Genomic DNA, 15,167 nt, shown 5'->3' on the forward strand with positions numbered 1-15,167 from the left:
AAAGGCAACATTAAAATTTGGAGTTGGATCTCAGAGTGAGTAATCCAACCTTGTGTCTTTTGACTTGTGCCCACTCCTTACCACGTTGAAGACTGCTGAAGGGGAAAACAGTTGGCATGTGCCCCAGCATGTGTTAAAATGCGGAATGTTTTACCAGAATGTCTGACCCTGGTGGGTATCAGGTCCTGATTTTCAGACCTTGGCCTAGAATTGTAGGCTTGGGAAGGAAGCCGCTGAAAGTCCCAGGGGAAGCATCCACAGGATTTTGAGCTGCAAGTGTCATGGGTTGAGGAGGTCCTGTTCACGTGCACAGTGTGTGCGTGTGGTAAATGGGCTGCTGAAGTGCGAAGGATGTATTGAGTCTGAGAACAAAGACACTTTAGAGATGAAATCACCCAGCATAGGGATGAAAGCCTCTCCTCATGCTGTTAGTAGGATGGGCAGGGCTTATATGCCACAGATAGCAACTTGAAGGAAATAGATGAATCCCAAAACATAAATTTGCATCATCACTTTGGGTGTGCACTGCCAAAGCACACACAGAAAGTCTGATGACAAATTCAGTAGTCAGTTCCTATATTACACTTCACTTTCATATCAAATGGCTTATGTTTTCATTATTCCTATTTATGGTCAATATTACAGTCATAAGTGAAAACCCATGTATTTCAGAAGCTCTGGGCATCACCACAGAGACTAATTATACTGGGTCATGGGGGAAGCCCTGGAAGTGAGGATGCTAAACAAATGTCAAAGTCATAAGCATGAGATTTGATTTTCAACTATATTTGCATAATTAAATTTAAATAAAGTAAGAATAATTCATTATGTAACTAAGATCTTAATTTGAATATACAGGATCCCTCCTCCCTTAATTAGAAAGTTCAGAGATGATCAAAATCATTTGTTACATTTGTTCTGAAGACTACTGACTTTTGTTTGTTTGCTGTTTGTTTGACTTTTGTGTAAAGCACAGGCTGGCCTCAAAAAGCAACTGCTCAATTCTTGAATGATGGGATTATAGACATAGTCCACCATGAACAGATATGGTCCAGCATGCTCAGATACCATCCACCATGCCCAGATATGGTCCACCATGCCCAGATATGGTCCACCATGCCCAGATATGATCCACCATGCCCAGATATGATCCACCATGCCCAGATATGATCCACCATGCCCAGATATGATCCACCATGCCCAGATATGGTCCACCATGCCCAGATATGATCCATCATGCCCAGATATGGTCCATCATGCCCAGATATGGCCCACCATGCCCAGATATGGTCCACCATGATCAGATATGGTCCACCATGCCCAGATATGGTCCACCATGCCCAGATATGGCCCACCATGCCCAGATATGGTCCACCATAATCAGATATGGTCCACCATGCCCAGATATGGTCCACCATGCCCAGATATGATCCACCATGCCCAGATATGGTCCATCATGCCCAGATAAGGTCAACCATGATCAGATATAACTCACCATGCTCAGACAGGATTCACCAAGCTGGCCATATTCTTCAGAGAGGATTTACCAGTGTCTAAAAAAAATCTCCTCTCAGAGTGGAAGCAGATGCTCACACACCTGGAATGAACTAGATTTTCTCCATCTTGGTCTGCACAGAGCTAGTATCTGTTTCCCTGTGACAGCCAAAGCAGGTATAATGTTGCCCACAAGATTAGCAAATCAGCTACAGCAGCCCAGGTTGCAGCATGTTGAATTGTGCCTAGGAAGATCACTTAACTGTAGTGTTTGCTTTCATTTTCATCCTGGTTTTCTCTAGCCATAGTAAAGACAAAGTTTACTGGCATAAAAGCATTGGGAATTTCAGCACTGTCAAAGAACAAATGGGTTAATTTAGATTAAAAGTCATATATCTTGTTTCCTCTTTACTGAGCATCTGCTCCGACCATTGTCCAACCTTCTTTGTGGTGTGTTAGGACACGAAAGCCCCAGGTGTAAGTAATTCAAAGGTGTATTAAATGGAGGAGTATTTAAAATATACAAATACCTCATTTGCAGGCTGATTTCTGTAAACATCGCTTTCTTATGCTTTTATCCATAAATGGCTCAGATATATTCGGCTGTCTTATGTTATTATTTTTGATATTTGGTACTCATTCAAAATCTCAGATTTCGCTGTCTCTCTCTCCCCCTACTGTTGAGTACATGTAAGCACAACTTAAATAGGGAAAAAATGCTGCCTCGGTGTGTCGTAAGCTACCCTCACTTTTTCTTTTTTGCCAAAATGAGACTTAAATAATCAATGCTGTTTTCTTTCCTCATTATCCCTAACAGCAACAAATGCTTTCAGAGGTTTGCTGTGGAGCTAGGCTCACATCCTGGGAGTGTGGACAGGTGTCCCTTATAAGACTCTGCCAATTTTTCTTAACTCCAGGCACACTTCTCCCACCGTTCCTCTTATTTGTCCATTTTTTAAAACAAAAGTGTACCATAAACATTATAAGATTTAAGAATGAATGTGTTGGGCCAGGCAGGCCGTCCAGTCAGAAGAGCAGTCACCTCATAAGCCTGGGGACTTGAGTTTGACACCCACAACGCAGGTACCCACGTCAGGCACAGCAGTGCGCGTGTCACCCCAGCCCTAAGGTGGCTGGGCTCTCTGGGGCTCACTGACAGCCAGTGCAGCCCAACTGGTAAACTCCACCAGACTAAGAGATCCTAAGTAGGTGACCTGCATTCCGGAGGATGACACCTGGGGCTTTCTTCTGACCTTAGACGCATGCACACATTCATGTACATACACTAGCACACGCATGCACTCCTGCACCTACATATATACATGAATTAAGTTTTAATAAAGAAAGTTATTGAGTGTTTTACATCTCAGCCTTGGAATAGACTGTATGTTCAGATAAGGACACTTCTTCCCCACAAACAGTTCTAGTATGTGGTATTTTACAAAGAGAGTTATTAAGAATATGCATTTTCAAAACAGATGAAATTAAAAATAGAAAGAAAGCCAACAGGACAAAAATAACATAACAAAACAAAACAAAAAGTTGACAAAACATATGGAGTCTGTTTTGTGTTGTCCTATTACTCCTGGGAATGGGGCCTCTCCTGGAGAGTGGTTGGCATTCCCACTGAAACTCTCTGTAGAGTTAACCTTTGCCAGCAGGTGTCAATTGCAAATCATTTCTCAGTTAGGTGTGGAAACTTATTGTCTATTTTGATTTTTTCTTTATTTTCTTTATTTCATTTTTTTTTTCATATAAAGAGAAAGACATGATGAAGTTAGGTCAGTAGGGAAGTAGAGCAGGTCTGGTTGTAGTTATGTTTCTGCCCGATAACCCAAGCCTTGTTCTCAAAAGGCATACACCAGGAGCCATCTTGCTCAACAGTGTTGGGTTCTTGTACTTTTTCATTACAGAGCTTGGAGTTACCCACACTATAGAGCAGCAAAATGATTCTCCAGTCACGGGAACCAATCAGTTTTGTGGTGACTTCACCTTTGCCTCTGTGGTCTGAACGGCCAATCCACAAGGCCCACAGCAACCTCCACTTCCATACCAGCATGGCGCACCTTTGTGGAAACGTGTCAGCACAGTCATTTGAAAGCAACTTGCTTCTTACTAAAGATGTGGAAGAAGACACATCTTCTAGTCAACAGTTCCCTTTGATATATCAGCTACCAGTAGGTCCCAGAACCCTAAAATGTAGCTACCACTAGAGAAATTTGCACTAGTAAGTCATTAGCGATATTAGTGAAAGGAGCTTTGCACATCTATACCCCTTAGTTATTGAATACCAAGGATGGCAATTGGATAAAGACCAACACATACTGGCCAGAAATTCTGAGACTGTACCATTTCTAGAGCACAGTACTTCAGCTTGCATAGTGTGGCCCTACGGCTACAGTTAGGATTGTCACAAAAAGTGCACCCCACAGTTCTATCCAGGCCAGCTGTTCTGATGACCGAAACTGGTGAATTTTATAGGCACGAGCCCAACTGGCAAACGACACTGCCCAGGAGTTATTTGTGTTGATAGAATCAAAATGATACCGGGCACCATGATTTTTGAAAATGCATCCCAATGTCTCCAGCTGGTGGTTTTGTGTGGAGGATGCATTTCCCAGCAAGGAAGACAAACCTGTAACCAGTGTAAAAGCAGAGCCTGCCTCCCATCCAGTGTCACCTGCTGCAGGGTCACACCACTCATGTGTCATCTTGCCTGCATGGAAATAAATTGCTCTTCTGGGCTGTTGCTTAGTACACACAACACGCACAATACACACAATATAACACAACACACAAGCGTGTTTCCATTCTGTGCGTACCCCAGTTGGGCTGTCCCCAGCCACCCTCCAAGATACTGTTACCAGCTTGCAAAAAGTGTTGCTTCCATGTCTGCCATATATCAAATAAATGTAGAGGTACAATTACAGGCATCTCTCATCTCAGAGGGAGAGATCAACTATTGTGCTGTTTGAAGTCCTGACACAATAGAGTTCCCATCATCCCTCTGGACACCTTGAAGGGAGGATGCTTTTGTGTATCCTCCAACCTCTGAGTAGCACCAGTGTGTTGTCCAGAACCAGGCCAGAGCTTTTCTCTGTCATTGCCTTGGTCATAGGAACTTTATGTAGGTGTAACGTTGTAATGCTGGCCCTATCAACTGAACGTAAATAGCTTTTGACTAAAAGTCACAGGAAAACGTATTTGTCATTAGCTGTATATAAATACAATGGCTGCCAGGGCATGTGTTGGCTATTGTCAACCTTTTCTCTTGTTAGGATACATGTAGTAACATTACACTTTCTGGTAGCAATTATAAGTTGAGAAGAAGTCCATATTTTTCCAGAATAATCTGGAAAGCAGTGGCAAGAAAACTTTTTTTGCTATCAATAATAATACACCAAGGCAATGAATAGCTTAGAATCACTTATTTAAAAGCTCTCCTTCAGTGTTTTTAAATTTTAAAAAGTATTTAGATAGTCTATAAGTAGGAAGGAATTATATAAATAAGGATTAGATAGTACCGGGTGTGGTAAAACAGGCTGAAACTCTTAGATGCTTCAGAGGTCGAGCATGTTAAGTCCAAGGCCTATCTTGGCTACAGGATAACAGAGGCCAATATAAAAACCTTAGTGAGACCGTGTCACACACACACACACACAAAAAAATATGTACGATAGGATGTGAATACAGTTCAACAACAAAGCATTTACTTAGTATTTGTCAGGCCCAACTTCATTTCTCAGTACTGGGGGGGGGGGGGAAATCACAGTAAGGGAGGTGTGATTTTTTTCTCAGACAGAGATTACAAACTGCTAGATAAAATTATTTCCATGTGTGTACCTTGACATATTTGACTTCCGCTCTCTGTGACATAATCACACAGATGGGGAGCAAATCCAGTTACACAGAGGTGCTGCATAACCATGCCCTTTGTCGGTGGAAGTGTCTGAGGCAAGAACACAGAGCATCCTATGTGAAGAGGTGGGGGGGAGGGGCGGGGGGGTGGAGGTGTGTGGGGTGACAGCAAGCAGGCGCCGACTAGTCTCACTCCTTCCCCTGACTTTGTTCTGAGATGCTATGACTAGTGATTATTTTCTCTGCTTGATTAACATGACAGTTTGAAAATATATCTGCTCATCCTAGCATTATTGATAATAGTCAAAAGATAGATAGCCAAAGCATCTGTAGATGGAGGACTGGATGAAGAACACACGTGTGGACCTATGGGAGAGTATGACTCAGCCCTTACAATGGAAGGACGCTTGGTCTGAGCTGCAACATGGTGGACCTTTAGGATGTGCTCACTGAAAATGACCAGACCCTAAAGGACAAGTGCTGCCGACTCTGTGTCTGTGACGTGGCTAGAGCAAGTGCATTCACACAGGCAGGGGGTGGAGTCATAGTCAGCGGTGGCGGGGGAGATGGGATGGGATCTGTTAATATATGGGGTTCAGAATTTTAGCTGAGGGTGCTGGAAACGCTGCTGAGATGGAGGGGTGTGAGGGTCGAAGAGTAAAAATGTACTTAGTGCCATGGGACTGCTAATGAGGCAGCAGATTTTATGCTCACGTGTTTTACCTCAATTTTAAGAATAATCCAAGGATAAGCAAGTGACTCTTTTGAGTGAGTTAAACCTGATGCATCCTATAAACACCTGTGTATCAAGAGTGACAGTCCTGACCAAGTAGATGAAAATAAAGGCTGTCAACCTACAGTGGTAGCCACTGACCCAGGCAAGCATCTCAGCATGAATGACAGGGTTGAGGGGGGTGCTAAGTTAACCGGAGGCTAACCACAGAGTCTCAGGGAATAAGATGGGCAGCAAGCATCACGTTATGAATACCACTGCAGAGAAGCTCTTGATGGGTAGCCCCTTACTCACCCTCGGGAGCAGGCACAGTGTCCACACCCGCCGTAGCTGGTTTGATTTCTCAGTCATAAGTTATCAGTCTAGGGGTGAACACCCAACACAAGTTTCACAGAGAAAGTTCTCTCTCTCTCTCTCTCTCTCTCTCAAAGCTTTAAATGTGGGAAGGGACAAACCAGCACCCGGCAGTCTTTATGACTCGTCACGCGGTCACCAGCAGTTTCCATAGGGAGGGTTCTCAAAGTCTTGTTACATTAGTGCCAGAAGCTCCACTTGTTTTTGCTTCCTGTGATGGCTGATTTTGTTGTTGTTGTTGTTGTGTTGTTATTGTTGTGTTGTTGTTGTTGTTGTTGACTATTTTAGTTCCCCACCTCCTTCACTTTTGCTCATTAGCAAAGGGCCATTGTACTTATAACTGAAAAGCTTCGGATCAGTGCTGGGGGTCACGGGTCCTCCGTGTTGTGTGTGTAGATGCATGCCCTTTTTCACACTACCCGTGATGCCCAGAGGATTTAGGGAAAAGAAAGGTATAGACCATCATTCTTCTCAATATCTAGTGAACACAAGTTCTTGACAAATTGATTCCACTCTTTCTCATAGTGAAGATGCTCATAACTGACTGAGAATTTTCTGGGGGTGAGGGGAAGACTTTACAAGTTTTAATTAATAGTCACTCAAATAGAAACTGGTGTAATGCTGATCTTACAAAGCACATCACTTTTGAAAAGCCCCTTAAGTTTCACTGTAATGGGATTTGACTCCTGTGGGCATTTCTTTGCATTGGGCGCTCACTGTACGTTTGACACTTTTAAGTGTAGGAACACATGCCCTTCCTGCATTGAATGACAATCACTAACTTACAGACCACTGTATCACATATGCACTTCCCTTCCCTTGAGGGATTTTCTGGGATATTCTTATTCAGAAAGAGAAAGGAATGAGTTAATGAAATGTGGGTGCTGTAGCCAGGTCAGCCCTCTCTGCTCCAGGTTTTGGGGTTCCTTATGTACTAACGAGGTGCATCCTCAGGGCTGCAGATCAAGCTTGGTTGGCAGAGCCCTACCTAAAGTGTGCTCAGAAAGCCCTAGGTCTGGTCCACAGCAGCATGGGGTGCTGGTGTGTGCTGTAACGGCTAAGGAGATGGAATTAGGGCATCCAGGGAAGGCCCACAGCTCTGAGCAGATGCCGTGCCACTTTATTTATACACAAAGGAACAGCATAGCCTTGGAATTTGATATCTTCATGGGGGTCCTGAAAACCATCCCTTGAACTAAAAGATGTCTTACATTTATTGCTTCTTAGCCATCTTTTAAAAAAAGCTCTTGTCACTTGGAACCTTTAAGCCCATGTCCTCACTGATTGTAGCTGGTTTCTCTAGAAGCTTCATTTGAGAAAAGAAGTCATCTCAGCAAGGTACCCACTGATGAGCCCCTCTAACATATCATGTACCATGCCTCACTTAAAGCCAGCACTCAAAGATGTCTCCCCCATCCGCTGTGGTGGGCAAAGATGATCAGGCCTGAAATTAGAGAAAGTATGCTCATTAGTGACTTGCTTTCTTCTCTTTCACTCCCCCCATGACTGGTTCTAAAGCTATGGTCTCCAGGCCAAAAGGACCAGTGTTCCCGAGGGAATGTGTGAGAAAGGAGGATCTAGGATCCTAACAACACAGTGGAGATGGGGCCAGCAGCCCGCATTTTCAATAACTCTGACAAAACGTCCAGGCAACTCTGGTGCATGCTCAGATCGGAAAACAGCTCTGGCTCCGTCACTAGCCTTAGACAGCCATATTTTAAATACGCGATGACTCAGAAAAGGAAATGTACACTGTGAGGGATGCCCTTGGTGGTTGTCATGAGACACCTCCCATTCAAGGCTCCACTAAAATGACTCATGCAAAACAGAGGCCTAAATAAATGGCGGGATGCTGGGGACCCCAAAGATTCGCAAGGTCCTTCAGATCGCATCACCCCAAGCGTGCAGACTTAAAATAACACACTTCTGTTGTGCTAGTCTGTTCAGCCTGACCCTGCACAGCACCACCACCTGGGCGGCAACAGGAATGTGTTTGCTCACTGTTCCAGAGGCCAAATGACGAAGAGCAAAGAGCTAGCTAGACAGCGTGACTCCCCCAGGGTCTCTAAGTGTCTTGCAGGTGCTTATCACTTCTTGTGTCCTCACGAGGTCCACAGGCTGCATCGCTACACCCAGCTCTCTCTCTTCTGCAAAGGTGCTGGCTATGTAGGAGCCATGTTCATGGATCCAATTCACCTTGATAACGTCTACGACACAGTTGCGCTCTGAGAGACCGGGAGTTAGGATCAACATCCACATGCAAAATTCAAAGGAGCTCTTTTAGGGAAGGCTTCCATGGGCTCTGCTGCCTTGACCTCAAAGCCACCAGAATCCTCCCTGTTGACAATACCTGGGGGAGTTAACTGAGGCCGTGGAAAGATAGCGAAATGGTTGAGAGCCACGGGCTTTATCTTACAACATGAGGACTGAGGAGACTTTCTGTTTACAGAAGTCTAGCAATACTAACACAGGGACACAAAGAAGGTATCAGGACATGCATCGTAAAAAGTGAACAAAGCGTTAGGCCGTTTGTACCTAAGTGAGCTACTTCCCCCTGGATTCTTGCTTTCCCTGTACAGTACAGCATGTAGCTCTCATCCCGGCCACCTGTGATGCTTTTCCTGAGGGTCACCACCACCGAAGACAAAAAGCATCCACCCGAGTTCACCATCCACGGCTCCAAGAACAGAGTGCAACCCTGCACACATGGCCTCTTCTCGGAAGCTCTGCTTGCTGTAAGTAAACAATCTGGGCTGTAACTGTTGCTCATGTTTCTTACTCAGAAGCCTCCCTCCCTCCCTCTGTCTTATCACTTCCCCTGTGGACACTACATCGTTGGGAGATTATCACGTTGACAAGATGCCTGACAGGAGCAGCTCTGAGGAAGAAGGGTTTATTCTGACTCAGGGCTTTAGGGAGGATTATTCCTGCATGATGGGGGAATGCATGGTGCTGGAAGTGCGTGGTCTGCCTCGTTACATCTTGCCCATGCATGGGAAGCAGAGGACCCCAGAAGAAGCAGTGGGTAGGTTAGGTAACCTTCTGGGTCCACTTCCCCATTGCCCCATTTCCTGCAGCTAGGTCCTGCTCCGTAAAAGTTCCACAACCTCACCGAACACCACCAACACCTGGTTACCAAAGGGCAGACATTTCGTATTCAGCTCACAACTTAGGTCTTAGTCGTGATAAGCTGTTGAGGCCAGAGCCCCTTCCCGAGGCAGTGAAGGCTGCTGGGAAGAGCTGGCAGGCCAAGCTACCCGGAAGCTGAGTGGAAAGTCAGAGCTCAGCTCTCACACTGCAGGGACAGGAATGGATGTTTTGGTGACATCTTCACTTCAGGCTCACCAATGCATCTGTAAGCAATCTAACAAACTCGCTGCTTGCCTAGGCTAGACCCTGGCAGCACCGTTCCTTCGGATGTTGTTGGCGCCTATCTGAGGTGAATAGGCATTAGGTCAGATATCTCCAAGAAAAGTCTTGCAGCAAGAGATCTGGAGGTCAGTGGACAGGCCTTGGCAACTCAAAGTTTGGACGTGTCCTTACAGAGCAACTCAGGCATGAAGGCCACACAACCTACCTGCAGGTCTTTAAATACTAGCTTGTTTTCAACCAACATATATTTGTTGGTACCAACTTCTCATGTTATGCAAAAACTTGAGTTGTGTTGGCCTTTGAAAAGTCTATCTTAACCCTTTCAGAATCAAATGCACACACAGAGAGCCAATAAGGCCACGATACCAAGTGTCATTGAGGTAAAGGACGTTTGGGTACAGGATATAACTCCCGAGAAGGTAAAGAATACTGTTTAGAATCTGAAGTATCCCATGATGCTCTGACCCTTAAATCCTGATTCTGAAAGCAAAGTTTTCAGTTGCTTATACAGAACTTTTGAAAATCAAGGTATCGTAGACTAGAATTGAACAACAGTTATCAAGTACCGTCAGGTCAGAATGACAAACCTAAATGCAAGGATGGTTCTGGGTAGCAGAGATAATTCCAAGTTATTCAGGGATGCCGAGGTATGGATCCACAGGAAGAGCTCATGAGGGGGTGAAGAAAAAGGAGAGAAAGCAAAGAAAAACTGCTTTGCAGGTTTGAAAGAGAAGTTCTTATTTGCTGCAACTGTTTCCATTGCTGCTGCATTTCTGCTGAGTTGTGATTATTTTGGACAGCCAGGAGAATCCTTCTCATGTGCAGGTTCCAGTTAAATCCTGCCAGCAGTTCCGCAGAGCCGCAGAGGCAGCGCCGCCATGTTGTGTTAGCATTCCACGGGGTTCGCGAAGCCTGGAACCAGCTCCCAAAGCTTGGCTCTCCTGCTCAGTGAAAAATAAATATTTGGAACCCTTTATTTGTAATTAAAGCTGTGAAAGGGCCTGACTGTGAGACTCCAAACCACGGCAGGCGTTGTGATGTCTCTCACTGGGGCTCTCTGTGTGTGCCCAGCTCCTCAAGCAGGACACAACCCCTGGATGTTTATTCCTGTTTTGTTGAGGAAAAAAATTATGTTTTCTGTGCACTATGAATTTTCTCTCTGCTTCTCACAGTTCAGTGATTTCTGGCAACATCAAAGGAGTGATACAACAAACGAGATGCTCTCTGAACATAAAGATGCTGGGTCCTTCGGTCTCTTTTAGGAAACAACGGTGTCAGCAGCGCCTCTCAGGCAAGATTATCATCATCACAAACAACCCTCGCTTTCTGCAGAAGAGCTGGGCTGTCCCTGCATGGGCAGAGGGGCCACTTCCAAACCAGAACACATCTGGCATTTAAAAACGATAGCATTTTTTCTTTGTTTTGTAGTGGTTGCTGTATCTCAGATATTTGTCGGAAAGGTACAGTGAGGAACAAGAAAAATCTGAGAAATGATCTATATTGGCTGCTTAAAGACTAAAGGGTGCTCATATGAAATGTCACTGCACCAGTTAGACCCACGAGCCACGTGACTTTCTAATGTCACAGGTGTGTGACCCCAGAAGGAGACATTTATTCACATTTACTTATGTTTGACCTACTTTACTTTTAGTTTGTAGTGGTGTGTGGGTTGTGTCTTTGTGTGCACTCATATGTGCACAGAGGGCAGAGGTCAACACTAAGTGCCCTCCTTATTCCTCTCAACTTTCTTATTTTATTCTTACTGAGTCAATCTCTCACTGGCCCTGGGGCTCATTGACTGGGTAGGTGCTGGCCGGTGAGCCCAGAGGCCCCGCCACCTCTGCACTGACGCCAGGATTACAGTACCACTCCTGGCTCTTAGGTGGCTGCTACAGATCTGAACCTGGGTTCCTGTGCTCAAGCAGTTTGCTGACTGGGCCATACCTACCCTTATTCAGTTTTTTTTTCTATAGCTTAGACTCCAAATATGACCTTTCTGCTTCAGTCTCCTAAATGCTGAAATTACAGGGGTGTGCCACCATACCTGGCTTAGGACATGAATACACAAGAGCAGACCTGAGTTAGTAGGATGCTGAAAATGTAGGTAGATTACAAAGATTAGATATTAAAATATTCAAATATATAATATTCATAAACATATAAATCCAATATTGTATATAAATATATAATGTAAATAAGAATATAAAAAATTAAAAAACAAGTAAACATCAACACTGTTCACAGGATCAGCAGTTCTCAATCTAGAATAACTTTCACCACACAAGGAGAGCGTGGCACCTTCTGGAAACATTTTTGGTTTTCATAGTGCTGAGTGTACGTGTGTGTGTGTGTGTGTGTGTGTGTGTGAGAGAGAGAGAGAGAGAGAGAGAGAGAGAGAGAGAGAGAGAGAGAGAGAGAGAGAGAGAGAGTTGGCTTGAGCCATTGGAATCCAATGAATATAATCCAAGTGTACTGTCAAATATCCCATAATATGCCAAGCAGACGTTCCATCACCATCTAATAAATAATTGTTTGGCCCTACATGCCAGTTAGCACCCACGATGAGCAACTCCGCTTCTTCCATCTCCCATCAGCATGCGCACTGGAGCATGCGCACTGGAGCACTGCGCACTAGAGCACTGCGCACTGGAGTTTCCCACCTGTGACCTGCCTTGTCTAATAGAATGTGAAAAGTTGAGGGAAAGTTGGGTTTGAATACCAGAGCTAAGGTCCCAATAGGCTTCTCTTTTTCTAACCTTGTCCTTTGAGCTGTTTCCCATGCCAGGATAAAGCCTGGGATGAAAATATCATGCAGACAGAAAGACCCAGCTGCCCCAGGGATACAATCCAGATCATCACGTGGGACCCAGCCAGCCCGCAGTGTAATGACAAATCTTAAGTGGCAGTTTTAAGTTCCTAAAGTGTGGAGTTGTTATTCCAGGCAGCAACGGGTCCTTTGGGCCAGGATGGAGATGGAGCACTGCTTCACTGGGCATAGAGAGCATGTTAAGGTAAATAACCAGAGAATTCTGCACCCAAAGATGATGCTTTTATCCTCTGCGTCCACCGACAAAATGGACCAACCTAATTCTGCAGTATTGCTGGGGACTCAGTCTCTACTGATGAAAACACTGTGGACAAAACTGGGCTTTGCTTTTTCCCTGTTTGCTTCTCTGTCTTGAACTAGTAAGAGTGGGAGACACCAAAGGAGAAGACGGTGGTTAAGCAGAAAATCACAGTGCCCAGTGACAGCCCCCGATGAACCAGTTTGTGGTTGCAGCCTTCCTTCCTTCCTTCCTTCCTTCCTTCCTTCCTTCCTTCTCCCCACACGTGGTTCCGGTGTGCGTTGTGATCTGTTGGGAAACGAGGGGCTTACATATCTCAGCACATCTGTGCTTTGCCCAAGGCGTAGCAGGTGACCTCTAGCCTTCGGGATACCTTTCAGTTGTGTCCTTCGTCATGTGAGGGACTTTAGGGAGGAGGAGGGTGCAAACACTGTCTACAGTCCTGTCAAGGAAATGGTTTCCCGCACTAGGAAGCTGGCCTCCTATGGTGGTCCCTACTGTCTGTGTGACAAGGAGGAGAGAGCACTCTGGGCATGTCTGTGAGGAAGGTTCTAGATTGAGTCAGCTGCAGTTGGAAGATGCCCTAAGTGTGGGTGGCTCATTGGGGAGGGGGCAGTGTTCTGGACTGTGAGTAGCTCCATTCTGAGGGAAAGGGGGATTTTCCTGGACTGAACAGACAGGAGGTTACTGAGCATCAATTACTCACCAATTCCTAACTGTAGGTCCACCGGGAACAGGTATCACATGCTGTTGCCACCACAGCTTCCTGTTTAGGCCAGTGCTTGTCCCATGTTGCGCAGCATGAGACATCAGGCTACCCCACTCCTGTCTCCAGATACTGCTGCCTATTTCACACCAGTGGGGATTTCTGCCATCTGTCTCCTCAGAAATCTGGGGTGTGGTGCTGATGGGTGTGTTCCTGGGTGATGGGAGGCCTCTGCTGTTGAGACGCCACTAAGGGAAACACCGCGAGCCACAAGTCTCAGCTCTAGCTCTGTTCTTCAGGGCACTTTAGGCTTCTTAGCACACCAGGAGTTATTGACCATAATTAGACAGCAATGATGATGATAATGATGAAGATGATGATGATGAAGAAGATGATGATGGTGATAAAAGTATTGTTATCTAGGGTTTTGGAATCAGTGGCTTTTGACATATATATATATATATATATATATATATATATATATATATATATATTTGTTTCCTAATTTTATTTTTAGCAGGAAATTTACTTTTGGGTCATTCTAGCTTCTGGGTTGAGGCTTTTTGCCCGCTTCAGGTCCTGGACAGCTCAGCATGGGTTGTACCAATATCTTTATTAGCAGAAGAAGCCCATAAGAGTCTTATGGCGCCCTCTGGTGTCAACCAGGATACTTCACACGTCGGTTCCTAAGGAAAAAGCCAGAAGGGAAAAAGCAGAAGCAGCAAATACACAGTTATTAACATGTTGCATTTATTAATTATTATCTCACAATTGTTAACATTGACATCTCATGAACATTCTTGCAGAAAATTATGGTATATTTGTGCTTTATAAAAATAGAGACAAGGGCATAAATATGCTCTTGTTAATTTCACACTTAAGAGACCGGAAATGCATCTTTAGTTCAGTGGCCAGCTCTAACTGCTTCTACCACCCATAGCGTTTCTTATGCAATATTGGTACAAATATCTAATATTTATTGAGCACTTGCTTTAATCTAGCAACTATGTTAAGTACTCAGTATAGATAATCTCATTTCATATTCACTATAGCCCTTCAAAACGTCATGATTCCTACTTTATAGAAGGCATTGACATTAATTTAATATTTAAGGATTGAACATATCCCTAAGAGTGGGAGGCATGACCAAACACAGGTGCTTTAATTTTATGTGACCTGGTAGATTAAATTTATTGTTGTCACCTCTATTTCTTTTGAGGACGGGGGGGGGGGGGGGGGGGGGACGGGACAAAAACACCTCATCTGCTTTTCCAAAACACAACTGTGGCCACAAATTTTTTTCCTTATTCTTTGATATAAGCTCCTTTGCTGGGTTCATGAATGAAGAGATATTTATTTTAATAGTTTTACATTAACTACCAAAATTTTCTCTAATAATGTTCTATTATATTCTTAGTATAAGAGCAGTGGGCTGTTTGCTTGGGTATTCTCCCATTTAACGATGTATCCGGTGGTTATGAGGACACCCTGCCCTTCCAGAGCATGAGAGTTTGGTTCCCAGCACCCACATCAGGCGGCTTCCCTGCAGCTCCAGTTCCAAGGGAGAAGTTAGAGCTGGCCATTG

This window comes from Acomys minous, assembly GCF_964271855.1.
Source record: "Acomys minous genome assembly, chromosome: 4".
In the NCBI taxonomy this organism is placed as follows: Eukaryota; Metazoa; Chordata; class Mammalia; order Rodentia; family Muridae; genus Acomys; species Acomys minous.